Here is a 5,771-nt window from a genome sequence, read left to right on the forward strand (position 1 = left end):
ACGGTGGTGCTTTCTCTTGATTTTGTTACTAATTTCTCTTTGATTTACAAAATGTCATAAGCAAAATCAAGTGGCAATTTTGTAGTTTTTTTTTTTTTTTTGACAATTTTGTAGTTGGATTGAAAATTATGTACAAAATATTATTAATTTGAATAAGACATCACTTTTTCTTAGATTTACGCTATGTGGATGTCAACTAGCTTAGTTGGTTAAAGTTTTGAAACGATGAAATGTGGCTCTCAATTACACTATTATAATCCTGATTTTGATTTGTTTAGCAAGTCAATCAACAAAATTAACTTGATGGACAGTCTATGGTTCAATTTATGAACATTCCGTTCATAGATTTGATTCTTTTTATTACTAATACATCTGTGCAATTAAAATAATATATGTTCACATACTTTTGATTTATGTGGATGTTATTGATAACTAACTTAGTTGGTTAAAGTCATGAGATGATAATTTATGGCTCTCTCTACACTAAACTAAACATGATTTTGATTTGTTTTGCAATAAATCAAAGTAGTTAACTTTATGGAGCACCGAAAGTGCTTAGATCAGCTACTAAACGAGATGTTCTAGTATAACCAAGGTCTTAGATTTGAGACTTGGGAACACATCAATTGAGAACTTTCCTGACGCGACTCAAATACAAATTAGTTAGAGTCTAATAAAAAAACTGGGTATGCTGGTAATAAAATATAAAAAAAATAAAAACTTTATGGAACTCGAAGTACTACATGTTTCATTTATCTAAATTAGAGACTTGTTGTTTATCAATTACCCTATTTATGCATAGTCAATACTTTCATATATGACTTTCTAATTACCTCTTATGAGTCGAATGCACCATCAACTATGGTTTGACATGCCATCAACTATGGTTTGACATGACATATAAGAACGAAACATAACCTAAAGGGAAGGTCTTTCTAAATTCACATCTGGTTTTACATGCTAGCAAGTAGCAACTTCACCACTGGTTTGAGTCATACTTGATCAGTAAGCTAAGTGGCCACTGACAAAAGTAGGTTAGAGCACCAATACAATTTTTTTTTCCTATTGAAGAATGATGATACAACCTAAAGAGAATTCTAACATTGTTGGATTGTACGTTATTTAACATAAGGAAAAACAAGTTCCATGATAGAAAGTGCAGTTTTCTCCTCCTTATTCCTTCCTATTTTGGTAAAGCTTTATCATCAGAAATCTAGTAACAAGCTTTATCATCACTACGAGCTGCAAATTCTGAAGGCATTATACATAAGATCAAGGAAATAACATCTTAATTTTTGTGACCGTTCACAAGAGTGAAAGTGGCAAATCAACCTCTTCGTAATAAGTTAGAGCCTCTATTTCGTGCCTCTCTGAATCAAACAATTCATAAGAACAATTCATAAGATAGATAACGCTCTCCAAAGCTAGGAATAAGCACCTGCAAAGCAAATAGGAATATGAACAAAACTTCTTGGTATAAGATGTTGTTTTGGATAGAAATCAGTACACATTCTGTTCAACATAAGGTGGCTGGTTTTTCGGAGTAAGGTAAGAGGAATAACCGAATGACAACCCATCCATGTTTTTCTTCAGGGGCCTTCATGGTTACCAAGAATTAAAGAGGTAATTTTGAGCTATTATCAGGAGTTGTTTGGAAGAGAATTTTCAGACGAGTAGACTCTTGAATCCAATAAATTGAAAAATGAGGTAAACAATTCATGGTAGTGTGTATATAATTTTAGAAGAATATTTGATTAGTACGCGTATTTCCTACTCTCTTCCAAATGGCATGCTAACGTGTGAACACGAAGAATTAGATCTTTCCCAACAGCACAAAACTATAATTAGTTGTAAAATTTGCATGCCAATTAGAAGGTCTCCCACTTACAACAACCAATTTTCCAGCAAATTCAGGCTTTTTGGCTATTTTAATAGCAGCAGCAACAGCAGCTCCTGATGATATCCCAACCTGACAAGTTTACCAGGTTCTCATATTATGCAAAAAACACACAAATCAGTAAAATGCTATAGTAGGAAGAATATTGACTGAAGTGGTCTTACCAGCAAACCTTCTTTCAGTGCAAGAAGCTTTGCAGTTTGAAAGGCTTCATCAGTTGATACCTATAACATCAATGTAAAATGTTACGCAAGCTAATTACTCGTATCAATTAGCTTGCTCTGATCTAAGTGGTGACTATAGCATTGGAATCGGAAAATTGAGCTGGATTTAAGTGATGACTATGACAAAGTGAATACTAACACAATTTAAGACTCTGGCTGGTAGCCTGGTACTGCATGTACTGTGCTGTCTGTGTAAAGCATTGTAGTCTGAAATCTGAATATTCAATAGCTTTCTTTCCAACAAAACTCTTTAATAAGTTTCATCTCCCAGCATTCATTCAATCAAATCTTTTTCCAAAAAAAAACTCCGTAATAAGTTTCATTTCTCAAATGTTCCCCCACGATCTTTCTTTCAACCAATTTTTGAAAGTTATCAACCTCCTCTTCTCCATTAATAATCCTTAATTTTATGCTATACATTATATAATTATACTGAAAGGAAATTATACTATTTTGCAGCCTAATTAGTTATTTAAGGTAGTCAAGGCTCTGAATATTTGGATTAGCATCATCACTTTTTGATCAGCATCATTCACAATAAAATTCTGAATCTGAAACAATTGAATTTGTGAAGGCAATCTATTACAAGAATTCGATTCAAGAAAGGAAAATAAAGCAAAGCTTCTAAACCTTACCTTTATAACTTCCTCAATTATGTCAAAGTCCAATAATGGAGGGATGATACCAGTTCCAATTACCAGTTCCATGTGAAGCATCGAGTCTACTCAGCAAAATAGCAAATTGCACAACAAGATTCACAACTCCTCCATATTAGTTAGATATATAGACACAAAACTCGGAAAAATATGGCTGCAATATCCTAGTAAACAGCTTGAAAAAGGTATGTGCTAAAAAAAAAAAAAAAAACAAGCTCAGCTATATTGGAGAAAATACTAAGCAATAGAAGGCGGGGCTCAACTATGACAAGCGAAAGGAACAAAGTTGTAGAACAAATCTTAGCAAACTGATACTATAGTCTCATCACTGAATGCATAACCCAAACTCCCAGAAATAAACGGCCAAAATTATAAACAGAAGTACATGATACATGTTACAGACTCACGAGGCTTTCCTTCATTTAGTATTGCACTTTCAGTTGGCTCTACACCGTAGACCTGATAGTAAATCAACAGTGTTAAACAGATGAGAGAAGTAGAAAAAGGGGAAGCGGGGCTATGCAGCATTACAGTAAATACAAGCAGATGGAGCAAACTGAGAATTCAAACCTTAATAGCAGAATTTTTCTCTTTAAGGAATCTTCCTGTCCCAGTAATGGTACCACCAGTCCCGATGCCAGAGACAAAGGCGTCCACTTCCCCTTCCGTGGCTCTCCAGATTTCTGGCCCCATGGTTTCATAATGAGTCTGCAAGCAAAAGAGAAAGGGGGGAACACTTAAAAAAAACATTTGAGCTGTAGACTGTGCACTGAATTGAGTACAGAGAAAAACCAACATACCTTTGGATTTCCAGGGTTTTCGAACTGATTAATATAATACCCGCCTGGTGTTTTTTCCAGTAATTCTCTGGCTTTAATCACAAAGTAAGGTATGCTGTTTGCTGGACCCAAGAGAAGCAACTCCGCTCCCAAAGCTCGAAGAAGTACTCTCCTCTCAAGACTCACATATGAAGGCATTACAGTGATTAGCTTATAGCCCTTAGCAGCAGCAATAAACGCCAATCCAATGCCAGTATTACCACTTGTGATTTCTATGAGAACGGTCTTTAGACATCCAGAAAAATAATATAATAAAATAAATTGTGTAGTTAGTAGCAATCTTTTGTCATTCGAACTTGAATCCTAGAAGATTCACTTATGTAGACACAAGCTGAAAGTAGTGAAAGAAGTAAATTGATGAACAAAGGTATATGAAGACACACCTTCTTAGGAGAAATCAAGCCTTTTGCCTCAGCATCCTTGATCATAGTAGCTGCAATCCTAAAAGTTACAAAAGTAAAAAAATAAATTGTTTGTTTTCGCTTTTAGTTGGATAAAATACAGGTCAATTTGCAGTTGGTCTTGTACACATGCATGGGGTGAATCACCTGTCTTTAACACTGGAGTATGGTTCCATCATCTCGAGCTTGGCTGAATGCGCGCAACACAGCCCTCTGCAATATGATTAAGATAAACCATAGGTGTGTTTCCCACCAGCTGCAAGTTGAAATAGTAGAAACATAAGAAATTCTCATACAAAACTTTCCTGTAATGATTATTTGTAAATCAGCCACAAGATTAGCTAGCTTGTCGAAAATTAATGATATAGTCAACAAAAAATAATCAAACAACTTACTTCAGTCACATCTTTTGCAATGCTGCACTCCCCTTCCATGTATTCAAACTCGAAATTGCCAAAAAATATAGCTGTAAACAGATTTGCCTTTGTTGTTTAACAGAACAAACATCAAATACTACTACAGATTAAATTCCACCTCTACATTACTCCATCCGACTACAATATACTTCGTACACAGAAAATGCCATTCATAGTCTCATAGTATACCAGCAAGATCATTTGCATCAGACCTTACAGAAATATAGTTGAACTCCTTGCCAAGGCTATCACTAAATGAACAACAAACAATCCTTTGTTCAATCAGCCAATAAGATGGCACTTTTGAAATGCTAAACCAAAAATCGCTCATATCAACAGCTCCCGATTGGCTAAGACTAGTAACGTACAAGGAACACATATCAACTCACTATAACAGCACCATAATAGACTTATGAAAAAACCATCAGAAACAAGTAAATGAATAAGGCAGTTTCCATTAGTCAAGGAGTGTGAACTAGATACTCCCTTTGCGGCTTCGCCTATCACTTAAACTAATTTAGGATATCCGAATAAATTGTCACCTATCTTAAAATAGCAACGGTTTATAATTAAACTTTCCATTATAGCCCTTACTCAAAAGTTGAATGATGGGAATAATATTGACATAAATCAGCAACCATAACTTATCGTCATCATGTTGTAATAACCTTATATTAATTACGATAGGCTAGGAGTTAGGACAATGTGACAATTAAAATTAATATTCTCGAAGTCTAATCATACAGAGGTTGTATCACCAGCCTATAACACTATAACAAACATGAATTACACTACAAGCAATTTTTATGACATTATAACATGATTCAAAGATATATGTCCCTTATTGGACAAAAATTGTTGTATCACATCTATCTTTCTAAAAGAAACATCCCATCTAAAAGCTGAACCCAAGCCTATATGAATCTACTAATACCAAACACAATAAACCTCTAAATCACAGCTAAAAACAAAAAAAAACAAAAAAACAAAATCAGAACAAAAACAATAAGAAAAAAAATACTTCTTCTCCAGAAGTAGATTTGAGAAAGTATGTATTTAATTGCTGGAATTTTGAGAAAATAGGACAGTTTTATTAATTTGAACAATTTGCATAAAAATGAAATTGCAAACCTTGAGTTGTGCTTTAGACTGAATTGATACAACAATTTCAACATTTGGCAACCTCTGTGCATGGCTGCTATGTTTCTTTGATTAACTCTGGGAAGAGGAAGCGGATGAAAGTAGAATTTGGCTTCTTCAATGTTGACTAGGGGTTAATTTTGTAATTCACCTCTAATTGGTGTATTTTTAGAAATTGGGTTTAAATTGATGGATTAA

General features: G+C 34.3%; 1 pseudogene across 1 annotated transcript; it reads right to left on the reverse strand.

Annotated features, from left to right (window-relative positions):
- Positions 1–1,375: 1,375 nt before the first annotated feature.
- LOC145603899 (cysteine synthase-like) lies at positions 1,376–5,771 on the reverse strand (annotated as a pseudogene). Its single transcript, XR_014104913.1, has 11 exons — positions 5,565–5,771; positions 4,413–4,483; positions 4,165–4,273; positions 4,000–4,057; positions 3,578–3,841; positions 3,348–3,485; positions 3,185–3,236; positions 2,757–2,842; positions 2,062–2,121; positions 1,889–1,969; positions 1,376–1,438 (listed from the first exon to the last, which is right to left on the reverse strand). The product of XR_014104913.1 is annotated as a cysteine synthase-like (transcript).

Source organism: Chenopodium album, chromosome 22, assembly GCF_948465745.1.
Source record: "Chenopodium album chromosome 22, dcCheAlbu1.1, whole genome shotgun sequence".
Lineage (NCBI taxonomy): Eukaryota > Viridiplantae > Streptophyta > Magnoliopsida > Caryophyllales > Amaranthaceae > Chenopodium > Chenopodium album.